The following is a 15,777-nucleotide window of genomic DNA, read 5'->3' on the forward strand; positions in this document are numbered from 1 at the left end:
GTTGGTAATTTCTATAGGGGACTGAGAAGAGAAGAAGCTAGGCTTGTGGTAGGCTGGAACAAGGCTTCATACTGCATTTGTGAGTGGGAATCAGCAGCATTCGGGGCAGCATTAGGCTGCAGATTTGGTTTAGTGTTGGGCTGCACTGATGATGCAGTTGCAGATGTGTTTCACTCCTCCTGTGGTCTTGCTAGGTAGAGAGGGGACTCAAATCAACCCTCTGGCCTTCCTGCTCTTGGGCGCTGAAGCAGGAAACGGAGGCGGAGATAAAGCCAATAGCAGTTCTTTTTGATCATGGAACCAGTAAGAGGGAGAGCTGCTTCTGCCATTGCTCAGTTTTTGAAGACAGGGGCAGCATTGTGGAGCTTGTTTTTGGAGTCCAGGGGCATTGGGAGAGCCCCCGGTGCTAAAGACAAGTGTAGGCCTCATTTATGTCATCATCAAGATGTTGCATCTGGGCCAAGGAGCTGACCCAAGAAGAATGCAAAATGAATAAAAATAATAAAATAATAAAAGTGAATGTATCCCCACCTTCAGGAGTGAGCTTCAGGGCCATAAAAGAATTTGAGCATGGTTTTTTGAGACTGGAACCCTGGCTAGCTGTAGCATGGTCTCTTTCTCCCCAAGGCATGAATTCGTTATTGGATGTGGGGGAAGGTCCTCTTTTCAGGGCCTGAATGCTAAATGTGGTTGGAAATTCTTTTTATCTCTGGGAGAGGGTTACACATTTACAGATTCTCACTGTGGGTTGTATGTGCCAAAAAGCCACTGCAGGTTCAGGATAGTGTCCAAACAAAAAGTTTACTGATGGTAAGCAAGTGAGTGTTGGCACAAGCAACTTAGCCCTTAGCACATGATGACAGTTTCTCCTCTAAATCTGTGCAGTTTTCCTTGCATGGACCTGGGGTATCTTCACCCTCCAGGATGTGGAATAATGAAGATCCCAGGTGGACGAAATATTCCTTTAGTATGGCAAAGATTCCTCTCCAATCCTGGACCCAAGGTGGGAAAACAGTCTTGGTACAGAGAGTTCAAAATCCCTCTCTCCCCAGGGGCAAAGACTCCGGGTGAGCGTCCTCAAAGATGTAAAAAAGATTCTTACTCACCGTTTGATTAGTTATTCTCATTGTCCTTATACTTTGGATCCAGGTGGGAGGGATCCTACTAGGAACTGCAGCTCTTGGGGTTTCTCTCAGGTAGGAAGGGGCAGCCAAAACTCTTCTACCTGATCTCAAAATAAAGTCTTTCCCCTTCACAAATGAAGTTACCGGTCCTGGCATTGGGTCACACCCTTCCTCTGTCCTTACCAAGGTGCAGAAGGGCAGCTATTCCCTAGCCTGGGACTCCCAGGGAGAGGGTTCCCTGTTCCCTCTCCCAAGCAGTGTCCTTGGGTTCCACCAGGCTTCCTATAAAATACAATGTGATAAACTCAAAAACAACCCAGAGGGAAATCCCAACAAGCCAGATCAGGATCCCCAGGCAGGGTAAGCGACAGCGGTACTTGAAGTCTCACCCAAATGTACTGAAATCTGTGGAGAATGCCATAATAGAAGGTCCTGTTCTAAGATATGCCTATCTACAGGACACCCCTAGGGACAGCCTGAATGGGTCAATAAAGATGAACGTCAACAAGGATGATAAAAGCAACAGGTCCCTGGCAAGGGAGAAGTAGATACAACAGGGAGAAGAAGAAAGGGTTTTGTGATAGAAGCCATAGATGACTGCATCAGATAACCACTTCCCGCCCTCTTAAACGTGAATTTTTTTAAATTGGGCCTAAAACTCCAATGGAAAAAACAAACTCCAAAACCTCCTAACCCGAAGCAAACCAAAAGGGACTGCCCACAGACTCTCTGGAGAGAGCTGCTTAAAAAAACAACCAGGAGGATGGCCATTCCAGTAATCTCAAAGGGAGGGGCTGCATTTGAATGCTGTCCTCCCCCTGCACTAACCTATACTGCTTTATTTAGAATAGGGACTCGCCCAGGGCTTACTGGTAACATGACTGTAGGGTCCATTACATTAAAATGAAAGAATCCATAGCCCGAAGTCAGGGGGGGGGGGGCGTCAAATGGACTCCTGTGGGGTTTAAAAGGCATAGGGAGGTGAAAAATATTAATATTTCTAACGCTAGAGCAAGTGATTAAAAACATTAATGATAAAATAAAATAAAGTATGGGGGATACCCGATCAGAGATCAGGGGAATCTTAAATGAACCCCTACAAGTTTTTAATGTTACAGTCAAAGAGAGAATTATGACAATTTTAGCTTCTGTAAAAACCGACTAAAAAGCCTAATAGAGCTTTTGTTTGGTATAAAAGTGTAAAAGGAGATTTGGCAGCCATTAGCTTTGCTGTATTTTTGACACAAATAGGGCTAAATAGGAGGTTTAAATCAACTGGACAGGTATTAATCACTTCAGAAATGTCCAAAGAATATTTTTAGAGAGAAAAAGAATTAAAAAATACAAAGTTTTGTGTAAAAAATCTCTAATCCAGACAAAACTATGAGTTTAGTTCAGGTTTTCAGCATTTAACAGCAAAGTTTGGCAGGATTCCTTGTTGTTTCAAGTAAGTTATAGAAGTCATCACTATGGTAACTGGGTTGCCTCATGAGCTGCTGGAAAAACAACAGGATGAGGCGGCCTATGTAAGGGTTTGCTGTGACCATTTCCCCTGGGGCTTTAGGGGACATTTTTTGTTACCAAAAATTTATAACCTTCGATATCACCTTTAGCATTTTGTTCCAGTGGGTATAGAACACCATAAATACAACTTTGAAATACCTCCTAGGAACTACTTTTCCTAATAACATCATCAGAGCAGTAATATTACTGTAAAGGACAAGTTTCTGTCAGTTGAGAATTTTGGAGAGAGAGAGAGAGACTGTGACTACAGCACTAATCAGCATTGCTACAGCTACACTTTGCTTCATAAGTAGAAAAAACTGTCTAAGCACTTATAACATTGAAGGAACACTGGGGGTCATTTTCAAAGGAGTTACGCATGTAAATGTGCCATACTATCGTAGCAATTTTCAAAAGCTATTTACTCGAGTAAAGTGCACTTACTTGAGTAAATCCTATGGACAATTCAATGGCATATATTGTAGCAATTTTGAAAAGCCCACTTACTTGAGTAAAGTGTATTTACTTGAGCAAAAACCAGTTTTGCTCGAGTAAATGCTTTTTAAAATCTACCCCACTGTGTGAGCGAGAGGTATTATCTGAAAAAAAAACAAACTTGGAAAATATTTCTTAAAGGTAACGTTGAGGATAGTTAAGAGTAACTAATGAAACTAGGCCATGGGAAGTACTTTGCCAGCTTTTTTCTATAAGTACATATTTCAAAGAAAGCCTGTTGTAGAAATAAACTGGGCTTATGTAACTATGCATTCATAAAGACCTTAGTGCAATAGGATGTATAAATACTTTGTTAGAGTGTCAATAAGAAGGCTGATGACCAGATGAAAATAGTTGCACTGGAGACACCACTGAAAAGAGGATTTTAATATTCACAATATAGACAGAAGAATCTTATATGCAGACAAGAAGAACCTGCAACAGAACTGTCCACTCCAGTTATCGAGAACTTGTACAAAAAAATATTTAAAGCAATGTTAAATACATTTTTGTTCAGACTAGCATTTTTGTAATCTGCTGTTCTTGATTACAGTTGACCACTGTGCCAGGCAATAATTTTGTTGGATTTTTGTTTTATCATATGATATAGTTGGCTATTTTGTTTTGTGATTTGTATTGTGCAGACAATTTGTTTTGTTTTTATTGTTTTGTACTGCTTTTTTTTCATTTTGTATGTAGTTTGTGAGCCACTTAGGGTCTTGTACATAAAATAAAATAAATAAAATAGCTATCGAAAATAACATTTCTCTAAGAATTCATTGATGTACAGATTTTAAAGTGGGAGAACTGCTGAGAATATGGGTTCTTAGAAAAACCTTTATTCCTTCATTTTTCTCTCATCTTAGGGATTTTCAATTATTATTATTTTTTTAAATTAATTAGAAGCTCAGTTTCCATCAAAGCTTCGACAGCCTAGAAGCGGGAAGATAATCGGTGGGTACCAGGGTAGATAAGCTTCTTCCTTTTTGTTATTTAAAGAACAGGATATAAATTCATCTGAATCCAGATAACCGCAGTGCTCAAGAGAGAACAATGTACCTATAGGACACAGGAGCTAAAAAGGACAGAGGTACTCAAACAATATATACCAGCTACAATCTCAAAATCTTCACACTGGCAGCAGTTGGGAGACAAACTGGCGCTCACAAGCAATGATTGCTATCTATGAACACTGGCTGCCTTTTCATTTAAGCTACAGCTAAGTGCATACATAAACTGAGATACAAATCTAGAGAGACTAGCTATACAAAAGTATATACAAGAACAAAGTAAAAAATGGACAAGAGAGAGGACAGCATATGGACCACAACAGAGATAGAGAAGCTCAAGCATAGGAAAGGAAAGTGGAAAGTGAAAAAAAGAAATATACAGATAGACATAAAAGGAAAAAAGAGAAAAGAAACAGTAATATAGAATATACTTACCTGCCCTTTCAGCCAGTGAAGGTCAGGAACATCTGAAAAAGAAAGTTTCCACAAGAATCAAATTCTTCACAGAAATTTGCTAAAAACATACCATCTTTGTAATAACTCTAGTAACGAACGGGCCGATACAGTAAGGTGCGGTAGAAAGAGGTGCGTTAGTGCTGGGCGCACCCGCGTTTGCCGCACGCACAGTCCGGATCACATACCGCTCAATACAGTATTTAAATGGCATGCAAATGCAAGCCGCGTCCAAAGCACATCCAAGAAGAGTCCATGAATCGACAGGTTCCAGCGCACCCAGAATACTGTATAGGCGCTGTATAGCGCCTATACAGTATTCTGGGTGCGCTGGAACCTGTCATTTCAAACGTCATTTCAAATGACGTTTGAAATGACAGGTACCAGGAAGTGGATGGTTCTCCTACAGATCCCGCTGCCTTGAGTACCCGGCGCCAGCAATCCCCTGCAGCCGGTGATCGAAGGCAGGGAGCGCAACAAAGCACCCTCCCTTCGGACGGGCAAGAGAGATGAAATTTCACAGTCCCAAACCAAACCAACCCAATCCAAGCCCCAGCAGAGAGAGACGAAATTTCAGTCCCAAACCAAACCAACCCAATCCAAGCCCCACCAGAGAGAGATGAAATTTTACAGTCCCAAACCAAACCAACCCAATCCAATCCAAGCCCCAGCAGAGAGAGACGAAATTTCACAGTCCCGGGCAAACTTTCCCCCAGTCCCCGCTCACCTGCCCTGGCCGCGGCCACGCAAGCCCCCAGCAGCAGCAGTAGAAGGGCGTCAAGAGAGAGCGGCTTCAGCAGCCCGAGGCAGATCGGGCGCTCCCCATGCGAGGCGGCTTCCAGCAGCCCCGCCGGCGAAGGTGAATATGTGCACGCCTGTACGTCCAATATGGGCGCTTAAGGTAGCGTAGGTGCATGCGCACATGCCGTGACCTGAGCGCCCGGCTGGACGTTGGAGGTCATGGCGTGCGCGTATTCACCTTTGCCGGCGGGGCTGCTGGAAGCTGCCTCGCATGGGGAGCGCCCGATCCGCTGAAGCCGCTCTTTCTCGCCGCCCTTCTACTGCTGCTGCTGGGGGCTTGCGTGGCCGTGGCCAGGGCAGGTGAGCGGGGGTTGGGGGAAAGTTTGCCCGGGACTGTGAAATTTCGTCTCTCTCTGCTGGGGCTTGGATTGGGTTGGTTTGGTCTGGGACTGTGAAATTTCGTCTCTCTCTGCTGGGACTTGCCTGACGCTTGGATTGGGTTGGTTTGGGACTGTGAATTTTTGTGTGAAATTTCGTAATTTACCGCCTACCCTGACCCTGGCATTAGTGTGAAACCACACTAACGCCAGGGTCAGGGTAGGCGGTAAATTAGCAGGTAAAAGACACAGCAAGATAGCAGGTTAAAAAAGAGATAGTCAGGGCGCACGTTACTGTATGGGAGGGAATAGCTAATCGGATCGTTTACATACATATACATGCCGTGGGTGGAAAGGGATATGCGTAGAGTAAAAGAAGCGGTAAGGATCGGTAAAATCAGATAGTGAATCGCGGGTTAGACTTACGCGGCCAAATTGTGAATACACAGTGGGTAAGAAACGGGGTAACTGCAGCCGTGCTTTACGGTATCGGCCTGAAAGAAAAGTAAATCGATCTGGTTTTAGGTAAAGGTACCAAATCTATATAAAAAAAAGAACTCATTAGTTTTAAAATTATTTGTTTGCATTTAAATTTAATGTGTTTTATTCAAGTCATTGTTACCAACTTGTGATTATTTACATATATTTACATATAAAAATTTCTATAATTATTTATTCTGATTCCATCCTTCTTGTTTTTTAAACCCTGCCTTCCCTCTTTACTCCTGGAAGACCAGCCAGGTGGATTCCAGACACCTTTTTCCTGTTAGGAGATCTGGTAGGAGGGAAGGCTCTCTCTACTCCACATCTGTACAAATCATTCAGAGACCCAGCTCATTTACGGGCTGATAGAGTACAGTGCGCTCCAACAGAGCGCACTGTTAACCCGCCATTGGACGCGCGTTTTCCCTTACCCCTTATTCAGTAAGGTGCCGAAAACGTGCGTCCAACCCGCCGAACCTAATAGCGCCCTCAACATGCAAATGCATGTTGATGGCCCTATTAGGTAGTCCCGCGCGATTCAGAAAGCAAAATGTGCAGCCAAGCCTCACATTTTGCTTTCAGAAATTAGCGCCTACCTTAATTTCTTCGGGCACCGGGAAAGTGCACAGAAAAGCAGCAAAAACTGCTTTTCTGTGCACCCTCCGACTTAATATCATGGCGATATTAAGTCGGAGGTCCCGAAGAGTAAAAAAAGTAAAGAAAAAAGAAAAAAAAATTTGAAGTCGTTCTGTGGCTGTCAGCGGGCTCAAGAACCGACACCAGCAAAATTGAGCGTCAGCTGTCAAATCCCCTGACAGCCGCCTGTTTCTACCACCGGGCCTCATTTAAATACTGAATCGCGCGCACAGGCGAGCAGGCGTTTGCGCACTCTCCCACGGACTTTACTGAATCGGCCTGTTAGACATCAGAAACCCCATTTACGATACTGAGCCACAGACAGCAGGAGATCACTGCCCACAGGAGGAGGTGGGTTAAATCAGTATCTGTTATCTTTCCTGGTGGTGGGTGTGAGAGTGAGCTGCCATGTTCAGAAGAGGAGTGCTAGAACATAGGTTCTGGTACGCTGAACAGAATCATCTGAGAGATGATTCTGTTCAGCGTACCAGTGTGAACAGAATCATCTGTGGCTTCAAGGCTCTTAGCTTGGGCTTCTGCAGCTGTAGCTGCAGCCTCCCTCTCTTGACGAAGCATTTCTAGCTTAGCATTTAGCTTCGCCTTCCTATGTGTAGCTGCGGCGGCAGCAACTATGGTGGTTTTCTGTTCTACCTCCAACTCAGCTTTCTTGCTTGAGGCTTCCAGGCATTCCTCCTCTTCCATTCTAGCTCTGGTTAGATTTATAGCAGCTTATTATTTACTGAGAGAAGGTGTGCTTGTGCAGCTTCTGCTTCTGTGCTTATCCTGGCGGCAGCCACACTTGCTGAAGACAGGTTTGAACGAACTGATTTCAGTGACCTTGAAGACCTTGAAAGGTTGGAGTGCTAGGAGGCTGTTTCTTTAAGAGGTAAAAAAATGATAGGACTGCTTACTGAAATGTATTTCCTTGTACTTGGAAAGAATTAGATGGTCTGACATCTTACAAAGTATTTAAGGTGTCCCTCCCATCACATATAATTATGTATAAAAGAGACATTTAGGCAGCGATAAATCTTACTGTATGACTTTGAAACCATATCTGTTCAGGAGACTGGTTAAATAAACCCTTTTTATACACTCACTGCACAGTATTTTATCCTGTTCTGATGTCTTAGGTAGATGGAATGACATCATCTCACCATTACCATCCCTATGTTTACTGATGTGAATACATTTTGTGTGTGTACTCAGTGTTAAAAAAGGGACATCAATCAGTAGACTGATTCGTTTGCCAAGAGATCATAGAGCAAAGACAGGCAAGGCAAATATCCAATTTTTATATAGTTACAGGTAAATGAAAAGTTGGCAGAAACAATTCTAAAAGGCAAATAAGATCCTGATAAGCTTTTATTTATTGGACTAGTTTGCAGAAACCATGGGAAAAAGTGGCTTGGTAGGTTTTGTCACTCAATTAAAAAAAAATAAAACCTCGAACCAGTTTTAAAATTTGGACAAAAGTGGAGCAAAAAATGTATAAAAAGTTTATGTTAGCTTTCTTGAACAATTTTCAAATAGCACCAGCTTTTGTTAAAAGATTTAATTTCTGCAACTCTGGAAAGGGAAAAATAATCCACAGAAAAATAGTGCAAGCAAAAAGCCCTGTAGAACCATTGCTCAAAAATGTTAAATGTAAGAATTGCTAACATTTCCATTTCAGCCCACGATTCTGCTAATACTATTTTGATGATTTCCAACATATGAAAAGGTGAAAACAAATTATATAAATGAGATTCAATTCTATCCATCCATCCATCTTTTTAGGGGCAAAATAACTCTTCAAGGGAGGAATGGAAAGTCATAAAATTTGACTCACTGGAAGAAAATAAAAATATTTGGAAAAGTTAAAAAATAATCAGAAACTGGATCAGTATTTTCAAAAACAAACCCTCTTAAAAGAAATGCCCATAATTATTCTATAAGAAGTAGTTAGAGGCTGCAGTATGTCTTGGTAATTCCTCCATTTCAAAGAAAGGTTTTAAATAGCAAAGGGGTATTTATTCTGTTTGAGTATATTTAAATATTTCTTGTGATTCACCATAGTAGTTGAAATCTTGTTAACTGCTTAGAGCAGGGGTGGGCAAAATACAGCCTATCGTCCCCTTCTTTATGGCTCTCCTACCTCTAGCACATTCTCTATTATATCTGGCCCGTTGCCGCACCATCACTGTCTTTAAGCAATCTGCCCGATGTCATCAGCATTGGCTCGACATTACTTGCATCATTACAGGACTTTTTTTGACATCAGGCATCAGCAGTATGGGTGGTGGGTGACAGTGGTAATGTTTTACTGTACCTGTCCTTGTCCTCTGAGGGAGAGGACTGCGGCTCAGTTTAAAAACAGGACTCTGTGTTGAGGGAATTGAAGCTTGGCCGGCATTTTCACCTGGATGGAACAATCCCTTTTTCCCACTGTGAATCAGTGAGTAGCCACTGTCAGTGCTGTCGTCTTCCTCTCACTGGGGCCGATGTAATAAAACCCATGCCAAAACTGGCACAATTTTTAGTGCCATTTTTTAATACTATGCCTGGTAAAAATCAATGGCCCTGCTTGATGTAGTAATGTAATAATATGCAAATAAGTCCTGCATTAAAAAAGTTGCAGCAAAATGCGAGTTAAAGCCTTGATGCAGAAAACCGTGGGAAAAACCAGAGTAAAAAACAGTGCTAATTTAAAAAATGTTGTAGTGTTCTTTATTGGCTGGTAAAAATGTCATGGACCAAGCTGTGGTGTGATTGGTGGTGTATAGGTTAGTCCTGGGGGAATTCTGCACATCTGCAGAGCGCAGAATTTGCACAGAATTCCCCCCCCCATGCAGAATTGACATTTTCTGCGCAGAAAATAGCAGAGGAGACCCCAGCATGAGGCGAATGGAGCTCGCGAAGATGAAGGCCCGTGTGTGCCGCAGGACACACTCTGTTTGCGGCAAAGATGAATGCCCGGGCGCACCGTTTGCAGTGAAAATGGAAGGCCCCTGTGTGCCGCGAATGGAGTGTGCTCTGCTCGCAGCGAAGATGGAAGGTCCCCGTGTGCCGCGAATGGAGTGTGCTCTGCTCGCAGCGAAGATGGAAGGCCCCCGTGTGCTGCGAATGGAGTGTGCTCTGCTCGCAGCGAAGATGGAAGGCCCCCGTGTGCCGCGAACGGAGTGTGCTCTGCTCACGGTGAAGATAAATGCCCTGATGAGAGAGAATGTATATGTGAAAGAGGAGAGGGGGTGTGAGAGAGAGAAGGAGGGTGAAAGAGAGAGCATGGGAGATAAGAGAATGGAGGGGGGATGCTTAAGTGTGGGTTTCAGAGAGAGGGAGCCTATATGAGGGGAGGGGAGGGTGAGAGAGAGCAGGAGGGTGTGAGAGAGAGCATGAGAGGTAAGAGAGAGGGGTGGGGAATGCTTGAGTGTGGGTTTCAGAGAGAGGGAGCCTATATGAGGAGATGGGTTGTGGGGGAGGGTGAGAGAGAGAGCAGGAGGGTGTGAGAGAGTACATGGGTGGTAAGAGAGTGGGGGGATGCTTGAGTGTGGGTTTCAGAGAGAGGAAGCCTATATGAGGAGATTGTGAAGGAGTGTGTATGTGTGTGAGAAATTGGGAGCTCGTGTGTATGAAAAAGGCATCGTGTGAATATGTGAGGGTGCTAGCCTGTGTGAAGGGATTATGTATGTGTGAGACAGAGCCTGTGTGAAGGGGTGCGTGAGAGAGAGACATAGGTAGCCTGTGTGAGGATGTATGTGTGTGAGAGAAAGGGAGCTTGTGTGGGTGTGTATACAAGAGAGATGGCCCTGTATGAGGGGATGTGTGTGTGTGCGAGAGAGTGAGGGAGCCTGTATGAGGGTGTGTGTGTGTGTGTACTAGAGAAAGGGCACATGTGTATGAGAGAGGGAGGGACAGAGGGAACCTGTGTGAGGGGCAGTACTGAGAACGGGGTCAAACTCTGGGACTGGCGATAGAGTGGAAGGGGTTGAGCCTAGATGTGGATGGGAGAGATACTGGCAGGTGGAGGAGTTGGGGCCTGAGAAGGCAAAGTGGCCAGGAGAGTAGGGAGAGCGAGTGGAAGGGGCAATCTTACAGTGAATTTCTAGGGAAATTCAGCTCAAAATATTTAAAATTCTGCACCTTTAAGTAATACTTTTTATCTGTATTAATTTAAAATATAATTACTTAAAGATTGTCATGTAAATTGTGTTATTTTGTTATGTTCCGGAATGTGAACCCTTGGTCCAGCGATGAATGTAAGTCCAGTCGCTGGGAGGCGAGGCTAAGTCCAAGTCCAGTACAAGAGAAGGAGTCAGAAGATCTGGATGCAGGCGCCTCCTGCAGGTCATGTAGTCCAGATAGCTGGCGCCTCCAGCAGGTCGTGAGCTTGGAAGAAGATGTCTTCAATGGACGTGGAGAGTGGAGCTGAGCTGGCGCCTCCAGCAGGTCGTGAGCTTGGAAGAAGATGTCTTCAACGGATGTGGAGAGTAGAGCTGAGCTGGCGCCTCCAGCAGGTCGTGAAGGACTCGGATATGAACAGTCCAAACAAACCGAGTCTCGGAAACTCCGCAGCCGGTCCAGGGGTCGAGAGCCAGAGAACACACCTCAGCCGGGCCAGGGGTCGAGAGCCAGAGAACACGCCACAGCCAATCCAGGGGTCGAGAGCCAGAGAACACACCTCAGCCGGTCCAGGGGTCGAGAGCCAGAGAACATGCCACAGCCAATCCAGGGGTCGAGAGCCAGAGAACACACCACAGCCAATCCAGGAGGTCAAACACGGAAGATCAGGAACAGGACCAGGAACCAAACGCAGGAACAACTAGGAGTCAAGAAGCCAAGGCAAGGTCTGAGGTGCAGACCTTGCCTTAAATACAATTCCCCAGCTGGAGCTTGCAGGAAGGAGCCACTCAATTTCCGGTAGTGGCTCCTTTAAGAAAATCTTCAGTCGCGCGTGCGCGCGCCTCTAGGGAAACCAGCAGGGGGAGGAGCCAGGCGCGAGCAGGAAGGCTGCTGACGTCGCGGCCATGTTGGAGGAGCAGCCGGGACGCCGCGGGACATCAAGCCGATGCCAGCGGTCACCGCGAGCGGGGCGGTCTGCCGCCCCGGTGAGTGGCTGGCCCCGGTTGCGGCTTGCCGCCACCGAGAGCCATAACATATTTTGACCAATATAAAGTTTGCAGAATTTTGCAGAATTTTAGGTTTTTGTGCGCAGAATTCCCCCAGGAGTATCCATCAAATATTCTTGCACACTCCTCCTTGCAGGTGAATAAAAGGCAGTTGGTTGGAGTACGTGTTGGAGTTTGTGGTTGGTGTTGTCTTTTACACTGTTTGTTTTTCCCTTGCTGTATCCCTTGCCTTTTGACTTTTGTCTATGTTCTTGAGTAAGTGAATCTTTTGAGTGCATCTGGTTGTTGCTCTGTAATTGTCTGTCTGTCTTGTCTGCTTGTATAGGTTCCTGAAAGAACAGAGTGGGTGTTCATGGCTGTGGTGAGAATGGAGCTTGCCAGAGAAGGTGCAAGTGGAGGAGAGGATGAGTGTGACAAGCAGGCAGGTGAGTGGTGACAAAGTGGATAGGAGGAGTATGCTGTGTGAGTTTGTTGAGCTTAGCAAGGGAGGGGAGTTGGGACGGGATGAGAGGGGTGTGTGTGAGGTAGAGGGTGCAGCTAGAGGGGTAGGAAAAGAAGGCAGGTGGAGTTGAGATAGGAGCTTGGAGTGGGAGTGGGAGTAGTGCCTAGGAGAGTGACGAATAGGCGGGAAACAGCAGCCAACAGATGGAATAGAAGCAGTGTCTGCGTGATGTGTGCTTCTCGGAAGAAGAGAAGGAACTTCTGGTGCAGGAGGTCTGTGTAAAGCACACGGTACTCTTTGGTCAGAAGACATCCACCAAGGTGAAGAAGAAGAAGATCTGGGAGAGCATAGCTCAGGATGTCAGCAGCCTGTCACCAGGACAGTGGACCAGCTCAAGCACTGTTGCCAGGACACCTGGATGGCTGTCAAGGCCAAGCTGGCACAGAATGAGCTGACTTGTGCCAGATAAAAGGGGGCCAGCCCTTTGAGGTACAGCTGATGCTGGCAGAGGACCTGGTCCAGGCAACTCTATAACGGGACTATGTGACTGGTGTCTTATACTGGGGGCCCAAATTCAGACACTGTGGAAGGAGGTGGACATTGAACAATGGATTCAGAGGGGCCTATCACAGAGAAACCTGTCGTGGCCGAAGAGAGCCAGTCCCAGAATCCACCTCTGGGAATAGAAGAAGAACCAATCATTAGTCTGCAGTTGATAAGCTAGATTCCGGGAACCATCAGTAAAGGCACTCAGCTAAATGTGGGTCCTCCCTCACTCTAAAGTACCTCCACACTATGATGTTTTATGAAATCTATTCTCCCTTTCTGGATCCTTGGAAGGTGCTGCAGCTGGCAGTGGCTTTGAGGGTAGACTAGGAGGAAAAAGACCAGGAACATCAGTTACACTCTCTAAGTGCACTGTCTCCTCTTCTTGTGGTGTACTCTCAGTCCTGCCAGTATCATCTGCCTCCATCACCTTTTCTCTGGAGGCTACTGACTAGATGCCCAAATTCTCTTCAGCTACTAGCTGTTCAATATCCTCTAATGCTTCATCTGAATCAGTTTGTGTAGATACTTCTTCCTATGCCTGAGAAACAGTAATCAGTAAGGAATGCAGTGCTAGTTTACAGAGCTGCACTTTTGCTGCCACTGCCAATGCCAGCCTCCTATGGCTCTGTCACCTTTAGACCCTGTTCCAAAGCAAGAGAGAGAGGAGCAGGCAGCAGTGACACTGTTACGGCCCTGCCCGTGGACCCCATCCCGTGAGCAGGCCCTCCACCTACGATGATGCCTGAAGTCCTGCTCACCGGCCCAACGCCGCCATCTCCGGGGCCTTGCCTGTGCGTCCATGTGCCGCCGACGGCCCTCTTTGCGGCTTGTGATGCCGCTGCCACTGACTCCGCCTTCACGGCAGGGAAGACGCTGCCGGGATTCCTTCAAGCGGCAGGAAGCCGCTGCCAGCGCTACCTCCCCCTATGTGGCCTGTGCGCTGCCACCTGGACCTCTCTCACGACGAGGAGGCCGCCTCTGGCTTTATCCTCTTCGTGGCCCTGGCGCAACTCTCCATCCTCCAGGCTTCTCTAGGCGCAGGCGCATGCCTCTTCAGGATTTTTAAAGCGCCAGTGGCGGGAAAAGCTCCATGGCCCCAACTGATGACATCAATAGTCTTCACCTGGTTCAGTCCTATATAAGGGCTCTGCTTCATTTCCTGGGGTCTTTGAATCTAGTCTTCACAGTAGTCTGTGGTCTTCTTTCCAGTCAAAGTCCTCCGTGGTCTTCCAGTGTCTTGATGGCTCTTCGTTCCATGTTCTTGATGTTCCTGGTCTCCTTCGTCCTGATGTTCCTGGTCTCGTTCCTCGTTGGAGCTTCTTCGTTTCCGTTCCTTGTTCCTGATGTCCAGAGGTCCTGATGTCCTGATGTTCTAGATGTCCTGATGTTTCATGTTCCTTGTTCCTGAAGTTCCTGATATCCTGTGTTCCAGTCCTGATCCTGGTGTCCTCGTCTCTACCTCTTCATCCAGCTCCCAGGTTCCTTGCTTGTTCACCTTTCCTGGCGTGCCACCGTCGTGCTCCATGACCAGCCCATGGGGGGCTGTGTAGGGTGCCTCGTGGCACAAGGCCTACCTTCTTGTCTGCAGTATAAGCCTCCGGAAGGCTCCTGTTTTTAATGCCAAGTTCCTGAGTCTTGAATCCTGTCCTGGTCTTCGGAGTTCCTTGTGCCTGCTTCCGTCCAAGACTCTGCCAGAACCTGCTTCGCTTCAGCGTGGTCCGTGACCAGCCACGGGCAACTGTGTAGAGCACACCTCGGTGCAGGCCTCTCCTGAATCTTTGACATGTCCCGGCTTCAAGTTCCACTGCTTGATCTGGAGTCTGCTTCGCTTTCGGCGTGGTCCGCAACCAGCCACGGGTGGCTATGTAGGGAGTGCTGCAATGCAGCACTCACCCAGTTCGTTCTCCTGAATCCTGAATCCTTGTCTGAGACTGCCAAGTATCCTGAAACCTTGTCTGAGTCTTCTGAGTAACCTGAAACCTTGTCCGAGTCTCCGCATATCCTGAAACCTTGCCTGAGGTCCTCTGAGTATCCTGAATCTTCCAAGTTCCTGAGTTCCTGTCTCGTCTTGTTCCTGCCCTCAGCCTCCATCTGGCCTCACGCACTTGTCGTTCCCAAGCGGCGGGTCTGGAAGGGCTACTGAGTGGCTGGAGGGCTAATCCTGAGACCAGCATGGCGTTGCTGGGTCTCATTGGTGCATGTAGTGGAGGGCTGAGCCTGCCTTGTTCCACTTCCAGACCTTCCCTGCCTTGTCTTCGGTTCAGCCTTGTTTCTGCTCTGCCCGTGCCTGTACTCACTCGCCTCCCACGGTGTGTCTTGGGGTTCCTCCCTGAGCTGCGCCGTGATCCAAGGGCTCACAATCTCCCTTGAGTAAGCGACCGCGCCTCCGCGTTCACAACAGACACATGCTCTTCCAACTTTAGCTTCTTATGGCTTGAGCCTGCCACTCCTGCTTTTCTCTTGCTGAAAAAATTCTCCTTTTAGTTTAGGGTCAAGCCTCCCTTTTTTTCTTACTACTGCTAGAGCTTGTGCTTCTGCCAGCCCATTCCCCTTCACCTAGCATTCTTCTGCCTGCTGCCATTCCCGCTTCTCACCTTTCCTTGCAGTTGTATAATGAAATTTGAAATAGTGGCTACTAGTATTTTTGATGTTACAATATAATTTGTTTATATACTTGGTGTATTCACCAGCACCATTATAATAATAAATGAGTGGCTGTCACAGACACAGACATGTCAACAGACTGAGTGCACTGTTTAGCAAGAAGAGTTACAAGGTTGTTGGAGCACAAACTCACTGCTGGCTGGCTATGGTTATGCACTACTATAGTATGATAGGACACCCAGTAACTTTCAC

The sequence above is a fragment of the Rhinatrema bivittatum genome, chromosome 9 (assembly GCF_901001135.1).
Source record: "Rhinatrema bivittatum chromosome 9, aRhiBiv1.1, whole genome shotgun sequence".
NCBI classification, from domain to species: Eukaryota; Metazoa; Chordata; class Amphibia; order Gymnophiona; family Rhinatrematidae; genus Rhinatrema; species Rhinatrema bivittatum.